Here is a 21,745-nt window from a genome sequence, read left to right as displayed (position 1 = left end):
AATTATGCTGTTCTTGTCTTTACTAAAATCAAAACTAATCAAAGGCCAGAATGCTCTTACAAATCACGAGGGAGCGTCACAGACGCACTGTTGTTGATGCTGACTCTCCTTTAGCATACATTACATTTATTACAAATTTAACCTTAAATTAAACGTATGTTTAAACTTCACCTGGGGAACCTGACTTCACCTTCAGAGGCTCGGGGGGGCAGCTTAGTCGCTCCAGTCTTTGCCGGGATGCAGGGCCACCACACTCTGCTGTGTGCGAACGCCGCTCTGCACGTTTGATGCAGGGACGTAGCTAAGTATTTGAGGGGCAGGGGGCTAAGATTACGCCTATACTTATTTATTATTAATTAATATAAATGAATTGTTTGTTTCAATGTTTTAAGAAGCTTGTAGACATAGTGGCAGTTTGTTTTGCACAGTTTTTTGAACACCAAAGTTAGGGGAGCAGCTGGCCCCCCCTTAGTCCCCGTGTAGATCTGCCCCTGAGTGGGACTGAGTCTAGCACTGTCATCCTGAGTGCATAAATAGTTCATTTCAGCTAGTAATTGCAGATTTCTGGTCAGTGAAAATATGATTTAAAAAATAGAGAAAGCCAAAGCTTTCAAGACATACTGTGTGGCAGAAAAGAAATCACGTTTTATAGGCTTGAGTTTATAGATGGATTGTGCTGTGTGCCTGTAAATGGTGCTCTGAAGCTCATCATTGCATGGTTATCAGACGTTTGAAAAAAAAAAATGAAATAAAAGGATCCAGAGTGCATCTGGTCCTTGCATAAAAGCATGCTGCTTCAATCACTATTACAGTTCAATTTCTCTCTTCAATTCTCTGAAGCTTCCTCGCTTGTTGAAATTAGAGGCATTTGGGAGGTAGCAATTTTCACTTTCTCTGCGCCTTAAACACCAATGCATCACTTTTTTACCGGAATCATTGATTGGGCACTTGAAAAGGATGTTGCTCAGAGTTATTGGATGGGATCCAGGTAGACTCCTCTGTGTGCATAAATGCCAGGACAGAAAGAAAGAAGAAAGACAATACAATGTGGGAGCTTAATGTTGTTAGGAATCAAACCAATCTAATAATTTTAGTCTACCAGCTTCCAGTTTCTCCTCTAAGGATTTGCTGCATTTTTATCTGTGTAAATAGAATATCTTTGGGTTTTGGACCTTTGCATTAAAACAAAAAAAACATTCTGTGCTCAGGGAAACAAACTAGTCTACATCAAGTTGGAGCAGAGTATGTAAATTAGGTGCTCAGCCCCCTCAGTCGCACAGAGCTACAGCTTCATGACAGGGTAGAGGCGGCCTCCTACTTATCTACGTGTTAACACACTGCAAGATTCTACAGCCATGTTGGCAGCTCTATGCGGCTTATGCCTGCCCGTGCTTTGAGCTAAATGCTATTGTCATTATGTTAGCATGCTCACATTGATAATCCTGATGTTTAGCAGGTATGATGTTTACCATGGCTACCATTTTGATTTAGTATGTTGGAATGCCAACAGTAGCTAAATAGCACAAAACACAATGTAGTTTGAAAATTTGGCATTTGGTCATAAACGAAAGTACGGGACAAATGAACATTTTCAATAGATGCTGGCACTATATATAACAAAAGTCATTCAAATCCCCTGGCTTATAACATATAGCTTCAGTGTGTGTGTGTGTGTGTGTGTGTGTGTGTGTGTGCGCAAAATTTATGCTTTAGTGTTTTAAAGGTGGAGTGTGTATCATTTTTAAACATCGCTATATCACTGTCAGATTATAGTGCTATCTTGGAACACAAATGGCACCACAGTGGATAAGATTGGTAGTCTCTGTCTCCTACTATATGGTATTGTTACCGCTAGTGTTTCCACAAATGATCTCCCCAGCTACTATAAACCCTGTTTGTAGATTTGATACCAAGCCATACATATTAATACTCAAAATTAATCCTGCATTCACTACAATGCTTAATTTACAGATGCTTAATATTTCAGAAAGTAGTAAAATATCAGTTGCACTGACGTTAAAACTTGGGTAAAACCTAAACGACTTAAAGCACTATGCATTCAATTTAAGTGTCATTGAAGTTAATTACTTAGACAGGCCTTGTGATGGTTTAATGTTTTTTAACCAAGGAACACAGCCTATTAGTTTAGATAGAGGTGGCACACACACACAACACAGATGAGACGAATTATGTAGGAATAGGTTTCATAGCTGCAGTGGGTAGAATGCAAAAAAAAACAACAGAATTTGAGAGAGACCTCTTTCTCCCTTCTCTGTCGCACAGGCAATGCATGCACAGATCAGCCAAAAGGAATGCTCTCTCTTTCTGAAATGACCTATGATTGACCAAAACCTCCCATCGCGTCAATCCAGTACACATTCGGCTGTCAAAACTGGTAAATAAATTACGTTTGAATGTTGCTTCTAAAAAAGAAGGGTTAACCCTAACCCGCCGGCAACCTGAGTTGCTCCGGCCTCCACTGCCAGCCACTAGAGGGGCTCCGCCTTCACTGCCGGCCACCTGAGGAGCTCTGCCTTCGTCAGCTGCCTCCAGAGAGGCTATACCTTTTTGCGCCCCCTCTGTCCTCAGTTCCTGAGCCCCCGCTGTCACCAGTTCCTGTGCTCCTGTTTTTTTCCCCATCCTTCTGTTCCCCAGACACTTGCTGAGTTACTTTGATTGGACTGTGGATAGATTTACTGCTCCTGCCACAGACCTGTTCCTGGGAACCCGACTGGCCCTGGGAGGTCCTCGAAGTGCCTGCCAGACACCCCAATGGCATGTCGTTCCAGAGCCCGTCCAGTCAGCCTCCAGTCTGCTAGCTTGCAGTCAGCTTCACTGGTAGCAGCATCCAGTCTCCACTCCAGCCTGCTAGCAGTCAGTCTCCACTCCAGCATGCTAGCCATCAGCATGCTAGTCTCAAGCTAGCACCCCAAGCGATTAGCCCTTTGTCTGCTTTCCAGTCTCCTGTGCAGCAGCCCCAGCTCCCCGAGTTCAAGCCACATATTCACCCCTTGAACTAAGATGGTGAACATATTAACTTGTTTCGCTCTCTGCATGAGGAGGATCCCGCCCTGGCAAAACATCTCATGGAAGTCCACTGGGAGGGCACAGAGAATGAGTTTTGCCATCCTGTCCCCAAGCCTGTCAGCCCCCAGCAGCCAGTCAGCTATCCTGCTTCCGGGTTGTTGACTCTCCCACAGTCTTCGCTGCTGTCCAGCGACCCAGAACCTCCTGCTGGCCAGCGACCCTGAGACTCTGCAGCCCAGCCTTGGGATGGACGACCAGCTGGACCTTAAACCAGTTTCTGAGTCGGGGTTCCCGATCAACATGTCATCTTCACCTGGGTTCCAATCGACCGTCCGGGCCGATTCCTGCTCTCCATGTCCAGCCTGCGGTTTGGCCGACTCCTGCCCCCTGTGTCAAGTCGGCGGCCCGGCCAACAACGGCCCCTTGTGTCCAGTCGGTGGCCTGGCCGACTCCTGCCCCAGGAACCCACATTTCCAGAGCTGCCACAGTCCCCTACTCCAGAGTTGTGGCAAAATAATAACAAAAGTAAATTTGGCTACCTATGTGGCAAAATTAAAACAAAAATATAAAACGACTTTCCTTCTGCACTTCCCACATGGCACGCTACAACCTAATCAATCAGCAACCTAGCTACCTGAGAAGCAAATTAAGAAAACAAGTGCAGCAGGAGCAAGTCATAAGTAAGCATGAACTGGTCATAATGTATGCTCAGAGCATACAAGTACAACAAATCAGTGCAGTGGAGCGTGTTCGCATCAGTGATTAATAATGTCTTTTCCTTTAATGTGTCAAGGTCATACGCCTGCAGAAACAAAAAACATCTTAGCAGTCTCTGATTTAGACATCTAAGAGACTGTAAAAAGGTCAGTGGATTGTGATCTGTATACACAATCAAGGATTTACCTCCTGCTCCTACACAGTGTTAGGAGTAACGTGTTACAAAAGTAACGCAATTACAGTAACGTATTCCTTTTTGCTGTAACTTAGTTATATAACATTAAACATAACATTCGGTAATATTATACCCGTTACAATCTCAGTAAAGCGAGTTACAACGCATTTTAACGCAACATTTAGTGGTGTTTTGTTCTTTTAAGAATTCACCACCACCGCGAAACATTTCTTCACAGGAAAAAAAAGCCGTGAGTATTATTTCCTGTTGCTGTATTCGATGGTTGAGATAACTGCAGAGACAGATACATTTGTGAGATAGACATTATTTTCAGGAGTTATTACGCTGCTTTGAAGCGAGCTGTCCCGTCACTGTTCCCGTGGTCAGAGCCAGAACCAGAGACGGTACGGACAACATCTGTGTCCCATCAGGTGACGGTACGGACAACATCTGTGTCCCATCAGGTGACGGTACATCAGCGCGGACAGCAGTGTGTCCGAGCTGCTGACAGATAGAAACATGTCGGAAATTAATGTTTAGGCTTGCTACACGTAAATATCATTGCATTTTATCAGCTGTGGAAAGTAAGTATGCCGTACTTCAATACAACTGTAAGGTACTTTTAATTGAGTATTAATTTTCTCCTACTTGCCCATTGTACGCTTTACTTCTCTATTTTTATAGCTTTAGTTACTTTGCATATCTATCTATAAATTGCAGAAACGTCTTTTCTGTCTGTCTGTGTGAGTGTTATGCACATATCTCTCAAGCCGTTAGGCCAATGGATTTCAAACTTGACAGGTGTGTCCGTGTTTGGGGGGAAGGTAACCTGCACATCAGTAGACGCCACATGCAGAACACTTTAGAACAGCGGGGGGGGGGGACTCTTTTCCTGCTATTGTATTAAATTGCTGTGAGCTGGCAGAACATAACGTAATCTCGGAGATTATTCCTTCAGAGCGCTGTGCAATGCAATCTCAGAGTTGAACCGGGCAGATACATCAGTTTTCATCAGACTCACCCTGGGTCGGGTTAATTAAGTCGCCAAAATACCCCCGCAAATCCCCTACTTCACCGTTAACCGTCAAGCCACTAAACCTGTTTGGAAATGAACACCTCTGCTGAAATGTTAAATTTGTTAACGATCTGACACGAGACAACACCGTCTCTCTGCGCACACACACACACACACACACAGGGTCCGGTTCTGGTGGTTGATTAACGCAGCTAGGTGTTGATTAGCTCTCATAACGGGCCAGGTGGGTAGCACACTGCCATGAGTCCATGACGCTAATGTCTGATTACTCCACATTTTCATTGTGATATTTTGTGATTACATTCTGAATCTGCAGCGTTCTCTGTCAGGTAAATACAGTAGTACAATGTCTTCCTCTGATGTAGACGTAGCCTACACTGTAAGTCAGTAGTAGGCGATACAGTGGAGTTGCATATGAAGTGGTTTGGGGTCCTTCTGTAAGTAATTTTGGGGTACAATTTGGTTTTGATGAATTCTACAAGCAGCAATATCACAGGTATTCGGCCCGTTCCAAACAGGCACATTTTTAACTGGCACTGCACTAGTTCATATTAATTATACAAAATATTATGAATAATCTATGATGTATTAAAGTGGATAAAGAGGAGACTTTATTGATCCGGTGGTGAAATTCACAAGCTACCTGCCAAGTCAAACTTCCGTTGTTATTTTGGTGAAAGTAACTCAAAAGTAATGCAAGAGTAGTGTAAAGCATTACAATTCAGAGACAGTAATATATATATATATATATATTTATTTTTTTTTTGGGGGCATTTTTAGGCCTTTATTTTCACAGGACAGATTAAGACATGAAAGGGGAGAGAGAGGGGGAATGTCATGCAGCAAAGAGCCACAGGTTGGAGTTGAACCTGCGGCCGCTGCGTCGGCCACGGAAGCCCCTCTTCCCAGTCCCAATCTAACTCAGTGCACTGCGCACGCACACAGAAGAGATTTCAGAGTCTGGTTGAACCTTTCCAACGTGCCCTGGCTCTGTACGTGGTAAGTCGAGGACTGGTTATGCTGTATGCGCAAAACTTAATACCTGTGCAAACATATACAATGTGAAATTTAAGCCCTTGTCACACTGTATGACCATCGGGATACCAAAAACTGCTATAAATTGAGTCAATGCTTTCACAACAGCTTTAGTAGTTATGATATATCATAACAAGAGTTAACACGAGACACTTTACAGATAGAGTAAGTCTAGACCACACGCTATAATTTACAAAGACGCAACAATTCCAGTAATTCCCACAAGAGCAAGCATTCAGTGCGACAGTGGTGAGTAAAATCTCCTTTTAGGGAGAAACCTCGGACAGACCCAGTAGCTTGGTGGGCTACTGCCGGTGCCAGTGATGTGATGAACACTGGCATTTATAGTCACAATAAAGATATTGGAACTATGACTAGAAATAGTTGTTGTAGTAGTTCAGGGCATAGCAGGGCACTGCAGGGTGTAGCAGGACATAGCATGACGTAGCCGGGCGTAGCAGGGCACTGCAGGGCGTAGCTGGACGTAGCAGGGCACTGAACAACGTAGCAGGGCATAGCAGGGTGTAGCAGGGCATAGCAGGGCGCCTAGCAGGACCACGGCGACAGCTGCAACCATGATTTAGGTGCCAGCCTCATCCAGGGAAAACTGCAGGGCGAGAAAACAAGCTCCCCAGAGCTAGGTCAGTAACAAGCATTTGCCCACAGATGAAAAGAGAGAGGAGAGAGGAGCTCAGTGTGTCAAAGGAAGTCCCCCGGCAGTCAAAAACTCCAACAGCATAGCTTAGGGCCACATAGAAGCAGAGAGAAGGAGGGGCGTGCCATGAATGTGGCTAGACACACCCTCCCCCGCCAGTCTAGGCGAACGCTGCAACTCCTAACTATATGCTTTATTAAAGAGGAGAGTTGGAAGTTCAGGTTTACGACTATACACGGCAATTTACAGCAACACCGAAAACTGCCGTGAATTGTCGAAAATTGCCGTGGGCCTTGCTTGGCAGTTGTCCCCCCATGACCCCCCCTCCCCCTAATTCTAGGGGAGGCTTTAACATGTAAATTAAAATGCTGTGAGCTATACAAATGCAAATCAGGGTAGCAGCACGGGGAGTTTTACCCCAGGTGACATTTTTGTAAAAAGGTATTAACTTCATTTTAAGAAAATCTCTGGTATAAATAGATCAGGCTCAGTAGAGCCTAATTGTAGACTCTTAAATTTAAGCTTGAATTGATTTATTTAATGAAAGTATGCTAGATTAATTACTGTGTATGTCATTAGCAATGGCCAATGTTATGTAAAAATGATACACAAAACAATTTATTTCAACAATTAGCTTTTATCAGGCTTTGCCATAAAGGTAAAATTTGCATTCCATGTAAACAACATCACAGTCTCCTAGAGCTCATCCACTGTGCATAGTGGCATGACTACAGTGACCTTTCTTTGGTCTTGCTCATCCAAGATTGTCTGGTGGAATGGAGACAGAGGCACCACTGTACAGTGTTCTAAGAGAAGTCTTTCTGTTGACACAAAGTCTCTGCGCTGTTTGCGCCCTGCTGGTTAATCTGCCTCATCTTTATCTTTCTCTATCACTCTGCCCCTCCCCCCCCCCTTACTGCTTTGATTTGAAAAATAGCGGCAGGAGATGAGTCCTCCGAGAGTTAGAGCAAAAGCTTCCAAAGTATGGGAGTATTTCAGGCCAACTGGTAGAAGAGTTGTCTGTACACTCTGTCAAACTGCACTTGCTTATCACGGGAGTACAACCACGCAGGAGTTGTTCAAGATGTACAAGCGTTTTTATTTTCTTCCCTCCATGTCACCATAGGCGCCGATTTATGTTTTCCTCCGTGGGTGCTCACGGGCGCAAAAAGAAAGTAGTAAAAAAATGTTTGCATTTCAGAACCTTAGGAAATGGACAGTGGCCGACACGAACACACATGCCTATTAAGTCGATAATAAAGCCGTAAAGTAGGCTTTCAACTCAGGACAACGCCACTTGAAGTTTAACTGACACGTAACCGTGATCAGCTTCGTGGGAAATTAAGAATCAATGCCACCTGTCTAGTAGCCTAGGCACACTATGACAGACGCTCCACTTAGCACCAACTGCAATGTTTCATTTTAAATGAATGGAGCCACTAGCAGTCTGGCACTGGGTGCTCGAGCTCCGGAGCACCCACGGTATCGGCGCCTATGATGTCACCTATGGGGCTCCGTAAAGATGCGCCCACAGAAAAGGAAAAGACAGCGTAAGTATATGATTATTAATGAAACGGCAAGCTAGTCTGTACTGTTTATTAACTCTTGAAAAGTACAATGACCTTACAACCGTACAATGATCTTTGGATGTTAAACAGGCTACTTAGACTTTGGCAGTAATGTTTTAAACCCCACCATGCACGCAAGTTTAAACGCGAGCAGCACAGCTGTGTGCCTGGGTGGCTGCTTTCAGCGCGATTCATTATTAGGCAGAGCTAATAAGCGGGACCAGTGTAAGTTGCTTTATTAAAGTGTATTTTTTTGGTCTTGTAATTTACAGGAAGCAGCACCGTCTTCACAACTCGGAGACAACTTGTGCAAGGGTAAGATTTGAAGAATATGCTCTCATTCTGCCGTATAAGGAAATAGATACGTTAACAGACCGATCTTAACCGTACATTTTGTTTTCACACTAACCTCGCCTCATAACGAGGCCGTGACCTATCGTTGCTCGGAGCAAGTCCAGATTTACATGATGCTGACAATGACGGCATTGTGTGTAAGTAACTTTTCCTGTTTTCTCATTCCTTGTTTAATTTTACTCTTATGTTTTATTATTTTTATTCATACCACTCTCATTTAATTGTTTTCCAGCGGTCCCCTAATACTGTATCTGAAGTCTCTTTTATATAGACCTTAGTGGTCCCCTAATACTGTATCTGACGTCTCTTTTATATAGGCCTTAGGGGTCCCCTAATACTGTATCTGAAATCTCTTTTATGTAGGCCTTAGTGGTCCCCTAATACTGTATCTGAAGTCTCTTTTATATAGGCCTCAGTGGTCCCCTAATACTGTATCTGACGTCTCTTTTATATAGGCCTTAGGGGTCCCCTAATACTGTATCTGAAGTCTCTTTTATATAGACCTTAGTGGTCCCCTAATACTGTATCTGAAGTCTCTTTTATGTAGACCTTAGTGGTCCCCTAATACTGTATCTGAAGTCTCTTTTATATAGACCTTAGTGGTCCCCTAATACTGTATCTGAAGTCTCTTTTATATAGACCTTAGTGGTCCCCTAATACTGTATCTGAAATCTCTTTTATGTAGGCCTTAGTGGTCCCCTAATACTGTATCTGAAGTCTCTTTTATATAGGCCTCAGTGGTCCCCTAATACTGTATCTGACGTCTCTTTTATATAGGCCTTAGTGGTCCCCTAATACTGTATCTGAAGTCTCTTTTATATAGGCCTCAGTGGTCCCCTACTACTGTATCTGAAGTCTCTTTTATATAGGCCTCAGTGGTCCCCTAATACTGTATCTGAAGTCTCTTTCCCAAAATTCAGCCTTGGTGTAGAATTACAGCCACTAGAGCCAGTCCCACAGTGAGCTTTCCTTAGGATGTGTAATTTCTGTGTCTGTAGCTTTAAATGCTATTGAGGAGGAGAGAGGGGGGGCAAGGTGGAGGGTGGGGGTGTGGCCTTGACCAACTGCCATGCTTCGCTCATTTGCAAGCCATGATGTCTCTCTCTCTCTCATGGGGGGCCAAATTCTCTGGGCGGGCAAAGCAGAGAAAGGGGAGGTAACCTTTCCCCTTATGACATCATAAAGGGAAGTTTCCAGATTGGCCCATCTGAGCTTTCATTTTCTCACCCTATCAGGTAAGAAAAAGATGAATGATTTTATTAGAGCACTAATAAAACTTACAGGCAACAGTGTCCAAGTAACGACGAGAAAAACAAGCAGTAGTCAAAAAATCCAAGGGAATCGGGAACTCAGGAAACAGGGAAAAACGATCGAAGGCTGCACACAAGGAAAGCAGACGATCTCGCACAGGAGTAAGGGTAAGACTGAACTTAAATACACAAGACAGGGGGGACAATGAGATGCAGGTGCAACACATAGGAGCGGGGACAGGTAATCACACAGGCGAAAAGGTGGACAAAGACCAGGAAGTCAACAGATCTGAAATGAGACGAAAAGGTAAGTTTCAAAATAAAACAGAAAATGGAAAACTAAACATAGACAGACAGAGACGAGACATGACAGTACCCCTCAGGATCTAATGTGTTGCTGGCTGACACCCAGGACCTTTCTTCGGGCCCGTACCCCTCCCAGTCCACTAGGTACTGACGGCCTCTCCCTCGTCTTCTGACAGCAAGAAGCCTCTTCACGGTATAGACAGGGCCTCCATCAATGATGCACCACGATTTGCGTGGTGTGACCTAACAGGCTGAAGGAACAAGGAGAACAGGAGTCAACCAGAAAGAGGGTAACCACAGGTGAGGGAGAAGTGTCTGCCCATACCCGGCTACCAGCCAAGCCGTTGCCCAAAATGAAGTGAACCCCCTCAATAGGCAACGCCGGCCGCACTCCTACAGCCACTTCACCCTGCACAAACTCACAGCCAAGAACCATTTTATGTAAAGGAATAGGCAAGACCAAACTGAGTCCACAATGTACGAGTCATCAGCATATGACGTTTTTGGAAATGGCCAAAAACGCACTACTTTCGTACAATCAATTCAAAATGGCGGACTTCCTGTTGGTTGACATGATACATATGCATACCAGATTTCGTGAGTCTATGTCAAACGTACAGCAGGGGCTCCATTTTTTAAGCTTTGTAGGGGGCGCTAGTGAAGGCATTTTTTCACACCTATCTACGAAACCCTGTTCACTGGGCCTGATGCGTGTACAAAATTTGGTGAGTTTTTGAGTATGATAAGGTCCCCAAAAAGGCAATTCATTTCCAGAAAAAAAGAAGAAAAAGAATTCCTTCAGTTTCTAATAAAAGGAGCATAGGAAGCCAAAACATCAAGGCTCACAAGAATCAGTGGAAGGATCATCAGGTAATGGCCTACTAACAGGCACAGTGAATGCAGCAGGTTTGACATTACATTTCTTCCCTTTAGCTTTTGAATGCAAAACTGGACAATCAGTTTTCCAGTGACCCAACTCATGACAGTAGTTACAGGGTTTAGTTTTATCAAACCTGTTTCGTAGTGTTTTCGGATCAGACTTAACAGCATTATTTTTCCACAGCCGTGTGTGTCAAATGGAGCGGCGACAGGTTTATTTTCCCTCCAACCTATGTTATCACGCGCAGTGAGCTCTCGAAAATTGCTCTTATGGAGTAGCACATATTCATCTGGTGACATAGCACCCTCAGCAGCAGTGGTCTTTTTTATCATTAATGTACTTGAAGATGTGACTAGGAAACACATTTTTAAACTGCTCCCAAACAACCATCTTTTAAAGTTTATCAAAAGTAGCGATCGCAAGTGCAGTCAACCAGCGTTTAAAGTGAAATGTTAGGTGACGTGCAAATTCGACGTATGTTTGACCACTTCTTTTCTCCCAAGATCTAAAACATTGGCGATAAGTCACTGGCATAAGCTCATACGCCTTAGGCACAGCTGATTTCATTTTTTGTAGCTTGGGCTGTCTTTTAAGCTCAGACGTTAAAGCCTCCTGCGCTTTCCTTGTCAGGACACACTGTAAAATGAAAGCACAATCAGCATCTGTTTAATTTCTAGTCTTTGCAGCACGCTTAAACAGAACAAAAAAAGATATTTGGATCTCTTTTGTTAAACTGTGGCAGTAACCGCAAATTACTCATGTCCATTGACTTTAAGATGTGAATAGAGGAAGAGGTGACTTTCTTGGCCTTGCCCCGACTTACAGCACTGTTGAAGGCCCCCTGATCAAATGCTTCCAATGTCCCTAGTCCTGTAGCTATGACTGATTCATACTTGTCATAGTTGGCTGGTCAGGGCCTCATACCGGTTTTGTAAAGTGATCACCATTTTTTGTGCCGTTTATTCCATTTTTTTTTACAAATTGGGTAGGATCTTCTGTGTACACACTGCTTGAGGAAAAAGTTATTATTAATATTCCTTTAGGCAAAGGTACTCACCAAGCCTGACAGCCTAGCAAATTAGTTTGTAATCTCTTAGTGCATTTGCGTTTTCCAAATTATCAACGAGTTATTAACATGTGATGTAGCGCTAAGCGATCACTGACCAGGTCTGCCCGGTGTAGATGGCAAACCACAGCACAGTAGTACCAGCCAGTCCCAGCACTGCTTTTTTTTGAGACTCTAGAAACCACAAGTAACCCTGTATTCTGGGAGCACAGTGTTCTAGTGGGGTAATAGGGTACTATGATCTCTTTATGATGCCTGACCATTGAGAGCTTTGTAGGTGCGGAGGAGGAGTTCAAATGTTAGTTTTGGATTTTACATGGAGCCAGTGCAGAGAAGCTAATATGGGAGAAATATCATCTCTTTTCCTAGTTCTTTTCAGTACACATGCCGCAGCATTCTGGATCAACTGGATAGCCTAAGCGACTTATTTGATACAACTCAGAGATTCATTATGGTGGTGCCGGAGGCCCGGGCAATGCCATCTAGAGAAGCTATACATTTAGATAATAAGTTTCGGAGGTGTTTGGGGCCACCTTGGGCCATGTTCCTGTTTGGATTTGCCCTACTTAGCCTCTGAAATAAGGTGTTGGCTTTGATACAGTCTTCCAGACAGTTTGATGTCCATGTTGTTTGCAGTAGTGCTCCTGTGGTTGTCTGCACCAACCACAATGCCCTGACCGTCTTAAACTTATGAAACCCAGAGGAATTAAGTCTGAGTGGAGCTTAACTGTCGTGCACATCTTTGTTTGATTTATGCTTTTCAACATCATCCTCAATCCCCAACACCCTCGCCAGGGACAATACTGATTACCACATCATTGTATTTTCCATTACCTTTCTGTTTAAATGTTAATGTTCCAATGTTTTCTGTTTTGAAGACAGAAAAAAACATGTAAATGGACTTCCACCTTACCAACAAGAACTGCAACTTCACATTGAGTGAAATTTCTTTTTTTGGTTTTCCTCTCTGCGGTGCCACGTGTCGGTATGAATGAATATTAATTGGGGGCGTTTCACTGACTTTTTATAGGCAACTATGGGCGTGACATGAAGCCAGCAAAGCTGCGCCACATTTACAGGTGATTATGATTTATAAAGGGAAACTGGACAGGACAAGAGAGTTATGTTAAAACAATAATTTCTTTTTATTGACGAGAAGTTTTTAAAAGAAGAGTCTTTAGAGGGATTCAAAAAAAGGGTAGGGCAGTGGGGCAGATCGGGCTGTGGTTGGAGGAGGAGGGACTTCGGCTTCCGCAAGGGTGGGACAGCGATGGGCAGGTCGGCTTGATGCAAGAGGAAAGGCTTATTAGGCTCTGCGGGGCTGGGGCAGCAATGGGCAGGTCGGCTTGATGCAAAGGCTGTACGCCATCTTTTGACATGAATCCTACTCACAAAAGAAGAATTATGGCACTTTCTATGCAAGATTTGGGATTCATAAAAAGTCAAGTTTACTTGAACAGAGCATAAATTACATTTACACTGATGCTCATTTTGATGCTGCAGTCTGGCAGATACAAGTGCAGTTTTATATATTGTTATATCCTTTTGTTGCATTTAGTTGGTTTCATCTCAGTGTTATAAATGCATTTAGTTCTTTTTGCTAAGCACTTGTAATTAATTTGAGCCAAACATTGCTGCTTGTGGATGATCATCAATTGTAAAAACACAAGAGATATGGAAAGAAATAACACTACTTTTTATCTTTCAGTGTCAAGTAACCCAGTGACAAATACAGGGTTACATGGTCACAGGTAGATAAATAGATACATTTATTAAAATAAAGTAAGGTCCTGTAACCCAGTGGGTGATAAGAGCATTGGAATATATTAAGATTATTTTATTATTTATTTTATTTCCACTATTCCTATTTGCTAAGATAATCTTTTCATTATTCGTATTAGTTAAAATAGTAGGCCAATCACTGTCCGTCCTGCATTGAATCGTTTCATTGTCAAGGAATGCTGATTCCTGATTGGATAGGAAAATTAAGCCCACCTCAGTCTTCGTGAGAGGAAAATAAAGAGTAGTTCAATACAGCTTTGAGTGAAATAAACCACAACGAGTGATGATTGATTTAAAAACTAGTTGAATTAAAAGTGGGAGTGAAACAATAATTGTATGCGTTTTGATATTTTTGTTTAAGAAGTGAAGGACAACCTGTGTACCAGAGGTAAATCGCTTCTGGCGTTGAGTTTCACGGAGTTGGGCTAAGGCTATTATTAGTAACAGGTATTGCCTGCCAATAAGGCTAGGCTAAGGCTAATTATAGTAACAGAACTATGATCCCTGACGATAAATGGCTAATGTGGCTAAATATTAGCTCATGCGTTTTCACGTGCAGTGTCACAGAGAGGTTTTCTTTGCTATTGTGTAGGTATTACGTAAGAGTGTTGATACTGTAGTTATAGCAGCATTATGGTATTAAAAGCCTAATATGAGAGAAGAACTGTGAGTCATAGTTAAATAATTTTACTTCAACGCTTGATTGATTTATTTTGCACAATTATTGTCTTTTATGCTGTACACGTGCAGCGTAGCTGTATCATTGTGCACTGTTAGCATTGATATTAATAAGTAGCCTGTTTGGGAAGACAATTGAACATGTGTACTTGAAATTATATTATTGAATGTGAGTTTATATGATGTGCTGTCAGTTAGGCTAGTTCATGACCTAAAGAAAGAAACAAAATGTATCACAGTTCATGGTCAAGGCCATGTGGCCTTTGGCGTGACAAAACATGTTGGGGCACAAAGGCCAATGAATGATTTGGAGCTTAGAAATAAACAAGACATGAAAGGGGAGAGAGAGAGGAAACAACCTGCAGCAAAGGGCCGCAGGGCGGAGTCGAACCCGCAGCAGCGAGAATTTCTGATTTAAAAAAAACAAAACATGCACGACATGAAACAAATTAATCACTTTTTTAATATCATACTTTGAATAGCTTATTTTAACTGATATGGAAATTGTTACATTTTAGAAACATTCAACTGTAAGAAAACAAACAAAACGCCTTTGAGTGGAGGCGGATTAAAAATGCAATACTGTGTGTGTGTGTGTGTGTGTGTGTGTGTGTGTGTGTGTGTGTGTGTGAGAGAGAGAGAGAGATTCCTTAATCTGATTCATCATCACTTGAGGATGGAGACAGGGAGATGCTGAATGGAGCAGAACTAGCTGTCTGTGGGTCAGGATTGATGTTCCGTCTAGGCCCATATGGTTGAATATTTGGTCTCTTGTTTAAGAGACCAGCTGCCCACCATCTTGCGACTGCCTCCTCGCTTTCATATTCAGCAGGTGCACAGCCCTGGGATTTGATTAAAAGGAGATTTCCAATGGTTGAGTTCTTCGGCCTTAAGCGCCAGTCTCCTTGCATTCGCTTCATTATGGAAAACTGACACTCCACTTGAGACGTGGAAACAGGGAATAGCGGGACGATTCTAACGAGATGGAGTAAGTCGGGGTACTTGCTCTCCTTTTCAGTCAGCATCCTCTGCCATAGTGCAAGGAAGGCCTCCCCCTTGTGGTGCCAGAGATGGGGACTCGGGTCTGAGACTCGGACTGAAGTCGCACTTAAGTCGCACAAACAGCTGACTTCAGACTTGACTTGCGACTCGACCCAAAAGACTTCAGATTTGACTCGGACTCGAGCTTTGAGACTCGTCAACAACCTGTTTTCATGCAATTATTGCTTTTTAAATCTAAATGTATTCATGTATTTCTATTTTCTTTTATTGGCGCATACACGTTGGGGAAACGTATGACGAGCTGTATGTCCCCTGGCCTGTGCCATAATGTGCAACGTAACGCATGCGCTGCCTTTCAAAAAATGCACTGATGATGGCGACACCAAGTCCTCCCAGAGTTGTGCCTTTTGTCATTAGCTTTGTCTTCAATAAATAAATAAGGACAGGAATGTACAACACCGCAGCATGTCGTGAACCGCGGGTAGCTAGTTAGCTAGCACTTACTGATAGCTCAAGCTGGTGTGCCATTTGTGTATTATATTGGTAACTTACCTTGATATGTTTCTTCAAATTCGACGGTGAATTTTTGAAGGCCATTATTTTGCAATCTTTCGGGAGGCAGAGTAGGCACTTCATTCTATATGAATTGTCTTTCACTCCGAAAGACGAAAACATGGAGTCTAAGTGGGGCCAGGGGTGGTCTCCTTCCTCACCACCACGATCACTCGAAGTTGAAGGTGTTGAAAGTGGTGTTTCTGGTTCTTCCATCTCGAAACAAACTAACAAAGCTCAAGTGTTCTAAATGCAGGCAGGAAGGCAGAACGCGAGCATGCGCCGTCTTCTTATAAGACGTTGATAGCTTGATTTGCTCAATGATGAGCCAGCGTCATCAAACCTGGTGACAGAGCCATCTACCGCTCTGACAGTGATAATGTGGGTTTGGAATGATTCCTAACATTTTTATAATTGTAACGAATAACGATGCAGCACATATAACTCCAGTAGAGTACAAATACAGCCTTTTAGTGCTTAAGTACAGTAGTGAAGTAGTTCTACTTCGTTACTATACATCTCTGGTTTTGAGGCTGAAAAGAAAGAATGGATTTTTTTTTTTACCATGACAGTGAAATTCACCAAACGTGGACACTGCCGCACTTCTTGATGTCAGCTATGTTTTAGTGCATAAGTGATACACTACAATGTGCGGTTGCATAATGTGATTTACTTTTGCATGTATACTCCAGTAGGATGAACATCCACAACAATAAAATAAGTGAATGAAGAAGGAAAGGAGATTTTTCTTAACTTAATTACATTTGGTTTATTGCTATCGAGTTTTCCATCTGACTGCATTTCAGCGGCCTGATCAGGCCACTGAAAACCAACAGCAATCAACAGAATAAAGCACACTACGAGAGGTTTAGAGAGGTCGCCGTTGGTTCATAACACATTTAAAATGAAATGCATAAACACACAGATGCATGAATGTGTGGAGGAACAAATGACTTTGCACACACAATGCTATACAGAAAAGCACACATGCACACTTATTTCCTATGAGTCCAGGCAGGAAAGCCGAAGTGTCTTGGCATGGTGATTTATTCATTTGCTTCTAGCAATAACCGAGGCTATTGTTAGCGCTCCACCCATAAATCTGTGTTATTTTCCCCAACATAGAGATTTGGAGAGCAGAGACAGTCAAAGGAAATTGAGATGATGAAGCACAATCTTGACTTTTCTATGAGGAACCTGCAAGGAAGGAACATTGAGCAAAAGAGAGTGCAGTCTATTTTCTTATGTGGAGCCAATTGAAAATCTAAGTCATACAGCATTACAGAACACCAACAGACACACACACGCACACACACACAGACACACACACACACACACACACACACACACAAAGGGCAGTCAGTTAAATATACAGTGCATGAGACAATGAGGGATGTACTGTAAATGTCACTTCTCCACAAGTGTGGCCTAAAGGTTACAGCTGAAACTCTATTATTTTCAGTGTAACTCATGCTGCCTTCACGACTCCTGACTTGGGTCCTGAAACTACTCTGTGGTTTACATACAGTAAATGTTGACGCGTGTTTTGGCTGCAGCTTCGAGTAGAGATTCAACGTGTCCCCTAAACGGCCGGAGAATGTGCACATCCACGGGTAACAAAACAACATGCTGGAGAGCCCCAACGGGAACATATGGCCGGCAAAGCACCTTGAAGCGTTGATTTGTGCCCGGTCGCGCGCCTGGCTGTTTATACCAGACGCACATTTTCCCTTTTGCGTGTGTGTTTGTGTGTCAATTGTCTGTCCGTCCGTCAGTCTCTCTCAGCATGCCTGATTGCCTGTCTCACTCTAAACACAGCTGGGAAGCCAAGACAGCTAAAATCACCATAAACCTGGGTGTTTTATTTTAAAATTTGTTTTTGTAAAGTATACGGCAGCGCTGTGGCCTTCCTGTATGTGATTACCTACCTGGCTTGACACATTTGTTTGCGGCTCGCCAAAACGATCGCTGTGCTGCAGAGGCCAAGAGCCTGGGCGTTCATCTAACGTGTGTTTGTGTTCCCTATTTTATCATGTGCGGGGTAGACAGCAATCATTTTTAGACGACCTATATAAAAATAAGTCATGTGACATGTATCCTTATACATCACTTTGGAATATCATTGCTTTGTTTAAAACACACTGGGTGACATAAATGCAATATATGGATGCAAACAAATGTGTTCCACTCTCTAGTGACACAGCCGTTTTGTGCTGTTCACTCGCTACAGGAATGAATGAACCACCAGTCATACTTAAAACCAATATATCTTAAAAATCTTTGATGACACTGCCATCCTGGGGCTTATGCTAACTAGCTTTGATATCCAGGTGTATACGTCTACCATCCAGAACTTGTACAATGGTGTGACATACATCATCTTATCCTCGTCACAAAAATAATGAAGAAATGGTGTTGATCCCAAGTCTCTAGTACTCCAACAGTACTTGGGCATCCACATGAATAACAAACTGATGTGGAAGGAGGATTTCTGCTCCAGGCTGCAACGGGGGCTGCACTTCCTGAGAAGGCTCGGACCTTTGGTGTGAACCAGGAGGTGCACCTTCTGTTGTTTCATGCATTAATGGAGAGCTTCCAACGTTATGTTATCTCTGCATTGTTTGGTAACCTTACAGTACAGTCAATGGCCCGTGAATTGACTGGGAATTACATATCTTTGTCAGCTTCTTGAGCCATGTGTTGCCAACTTAATTACTACTTAACTATACACTAATTAATCTATAAATAATCTGGACCCCATGACATTTACTGTTGCATATGGACCTGTATGGACACCAAGAGGTTTCCGAATAATCAGTCGGCTGGACAATTAAAGGTAATTCCCTGTAGCACATATAGACATGTTCACGTTAATGTTCATGTTAACCCAAAATGCTTTTGCAGATGACTTGTGACAATCAATGTATCGTCACCAGCATTGAGGCAAAGTGGCCTGGGACAGTCCATGACTCCCTTGTCTTTAGGGAGTCTGAATATCACAGTATAGGACATTTGGTTATTAACGTTAGTATATTTTGATGGTCTTTCTTAAATATTTTAGTGTAATAGTCCATCAAGATTTTCAAAATGCCATGAGTAGATGTAACTGTCGTCCCATGTTCATTCGATAGTTTCACAATATTTTTTCTAGATATAAGTGCTTGGTGCACTTTTTGCCATGTTCCATCCATGTTGATTTACTAATATATATTAAAAATTTAACTAAAGTCCTGGAATCTTTTTTAGTATCAAATATGGTGTTATGCAGAATGTGTGACCCAATTCTGGTGGTCCTGGGTCCATGCCAAGGACCCCAAAACTGTGCTGCGGAGGAGGGTATGGCTAGTCCACACAGCATTCCGGGATGGGAGAAAAATGTGCTCTGGTTTATTGGTATTTCTTTAAAACAATCACAATCGCCTTTGGCGGTGCTAAGCACCGGGAAAAGCCGCTGTGCCGCGGCAAAATAATCTTGGGAAGAACTTGTTTTGGTGGAACGTGTAAATTCAAAAGTTGTTTTCCTCGTGCAACAGAAAACTCAGATTGGACAAATAGTCTAGCTAGCTGTCTGGATTTACCTTGCAGAGATCTGAGAAAAGGTTAACCATAGTCCTCATAAATCGGCTGTAGTTTAAAATGCCAACACAAAGGAAGCCCAAGGCAACATATATCCGGCCTAAATGAGTGAAATCCGGCGGAATTTCCGTCGGCAATGAAGCACTCCCGGAAGTGGAACATCAAGTATATAGACTAAGGACCAATTTCATTTCTCTGTCTTACCCCTTCCCCTTTGTCTGCCTAAAAAATAAGACACCACTCGATTACAGTTTGCGCCATCTTCCCTTGCCGCAAGCTGGCTGCTACGTCAACAGAGGCGACAAGCATTGACATAAACAACGAAGATGCCGTCGTCTCAGGTTGTGAGGTCGATTGCCTGGGCTCTCTTTATCTTTGCACGCTTGTGTGCCATCAGTTGAAGACATCGGAGAAGAAGATTGTTTCTCAGACGCATACGACTGCTTACGGATCAAGTCATGGTACGTATGTTTCATTGTATTTAACGGCGGCGACACCATAGCTAACCAAAACATTAGCAACCGGCTCAGCTGGACATGTAGCCTACAGTCGTATGTTGTTGTAGCTACGATCTGAGGTAAACACATTCATTTTTATCCATGTATGCGTTAATTGTGTGATGTAGTATTTATGCAATTGCTAAATCGTACCCGATCGTTATCTACATGATATTGACTTTGCTTCATAGCTGAGGCTACAAGTGTAGTTATGTGCGGTTTACTGGGGCAGGGTAGAGGTAACCTTTTTGACTCGGTCTATTAAAGGTTTGAACATGGGTTTTTTTTGTTCCTCCAGGCGGATCGTCCAATTATGTACTGCAGGGTGGATGCGAATGTGCCCATCTTGCGCTTATGGTTTGACGAAGAGGCTGAAATAAAGCAGGACTTACGCCTGACCAGGAGAGCCATGAACAGCCTGCAGAGGCTTCTAGACAGAAGTCAAGATCATGGCTGGGGAAATCAACTAGAGGTCCTCATATATACCTATTGGTTGGCACACAGACTCTCCTACCGGGTGGTGGCAAAAGTTTTCAATGTCCCCAAGGCAACAGTATATTGAGTTATACACCACGTGTCACAGAATATTTGGAACAATTTAAACACATCTCCTTCAAGGATTTGTGGCTCTATTGTATTCCACAACGTTGTAGGGGCGATAGATGGCAGCCACATTCGGATTAAACCACCAGAACTACATCATCTAGACTACCTTAACTACAAAGGCTTTTACGCCATCAATATGCAGGCCATACGTGATGCAAATGGAAGCAAATGGAAGGTTCCTGTGTTACCCAGGGTCAGTCCATGACACACTCTTGATGAAAAACAATTCCTTTTACACATCTGGACGTTACCCCCCCGCCGGGATACATTATTCTGGGTGACGGTGGGTACCCCTGCCTCCAGACCCCTATATGCCTGCTCACACCATACAAAGAGCCAGAACGTGGACGACTGCGGCAACGCTGTAATCACCGCCATTCAAAGGCACACAGCATAATTGAGTGGGCCTTTGGAGTAATGAAAACAAGGTGGAGGTCAACTCTCTTCCGGGCACTGGAAGTCTACTTTTGTCCCTCAGGTAATTGCTACCTGTGCATTCTTACACAATGTGTGCTTAGACAATGGGGACACACTGGATCCTGACAAGGATATTGCCAGAGATGATCTTGACCCCCATCCTCCCCATGAACCAATGGCACTTAACGACGCCTCACGGAATGCTGCACGAGACACACTGGCTGCCCAAGTTTCCGGGGATGTGCAGGCCCCATGAAGAGACACGTTGCATCGTTGATTTTCCTTCATGAGAATTATATATATGTAATATAATAATCGGGGGACCCCGAAGCTCAACGCCAGGCCAATACAAAACGTCAAATAAACTGGATGGGTCCCGGTGACCCGAAGGACAACACAACGGTTAAACAATAGCCTGAGAACTAAGAAAGGAGAAATCTTGTGATGAGTAGGCATGTGTACTTACCTATTTTTGGTTCCTGGAGTGGAGTGGAGTGGGGTGGGGTGGGATGGAGAGCTGAAAAGACCTGTTACTTTGCCCTATCTTTTGCACTAAATCAATCTTA

The 21,745-nt window shown here is 43.2% G+C and overlaps 1 pseudogene; it reads left to right on the top strand.

Moving 5' to 3' along the window:
- The first annotated feature begins 237 nt into the window (after nucleotides 1–237).
- Nucleotides 238–21,435, top strand: LOC144537473 (uncharacterized; annotated as a pseudogene).
- Nucleotides 21,436–21,745: the final 310 nt, after the last annotated feature.

Source organism: Sander vitreus, chromosome 22 (assembly GCF_031162955.1).
Source record: "Sander vitreus isolate 19-12246 chromosome 22, sanVit1, whole genome shotgun sequence".
Classification (NCBI taxonomy): Eukaryota; Metazoa; Chordata; class Actinopteri; order Perciformes; family Percidae; genus Sander; species Sander vitreus.
The sequence above is the reverse complement of the archived record's forward strand: the minus strand, read 5'-3'. Positions and strand labels throughout refer to the sequence as shown.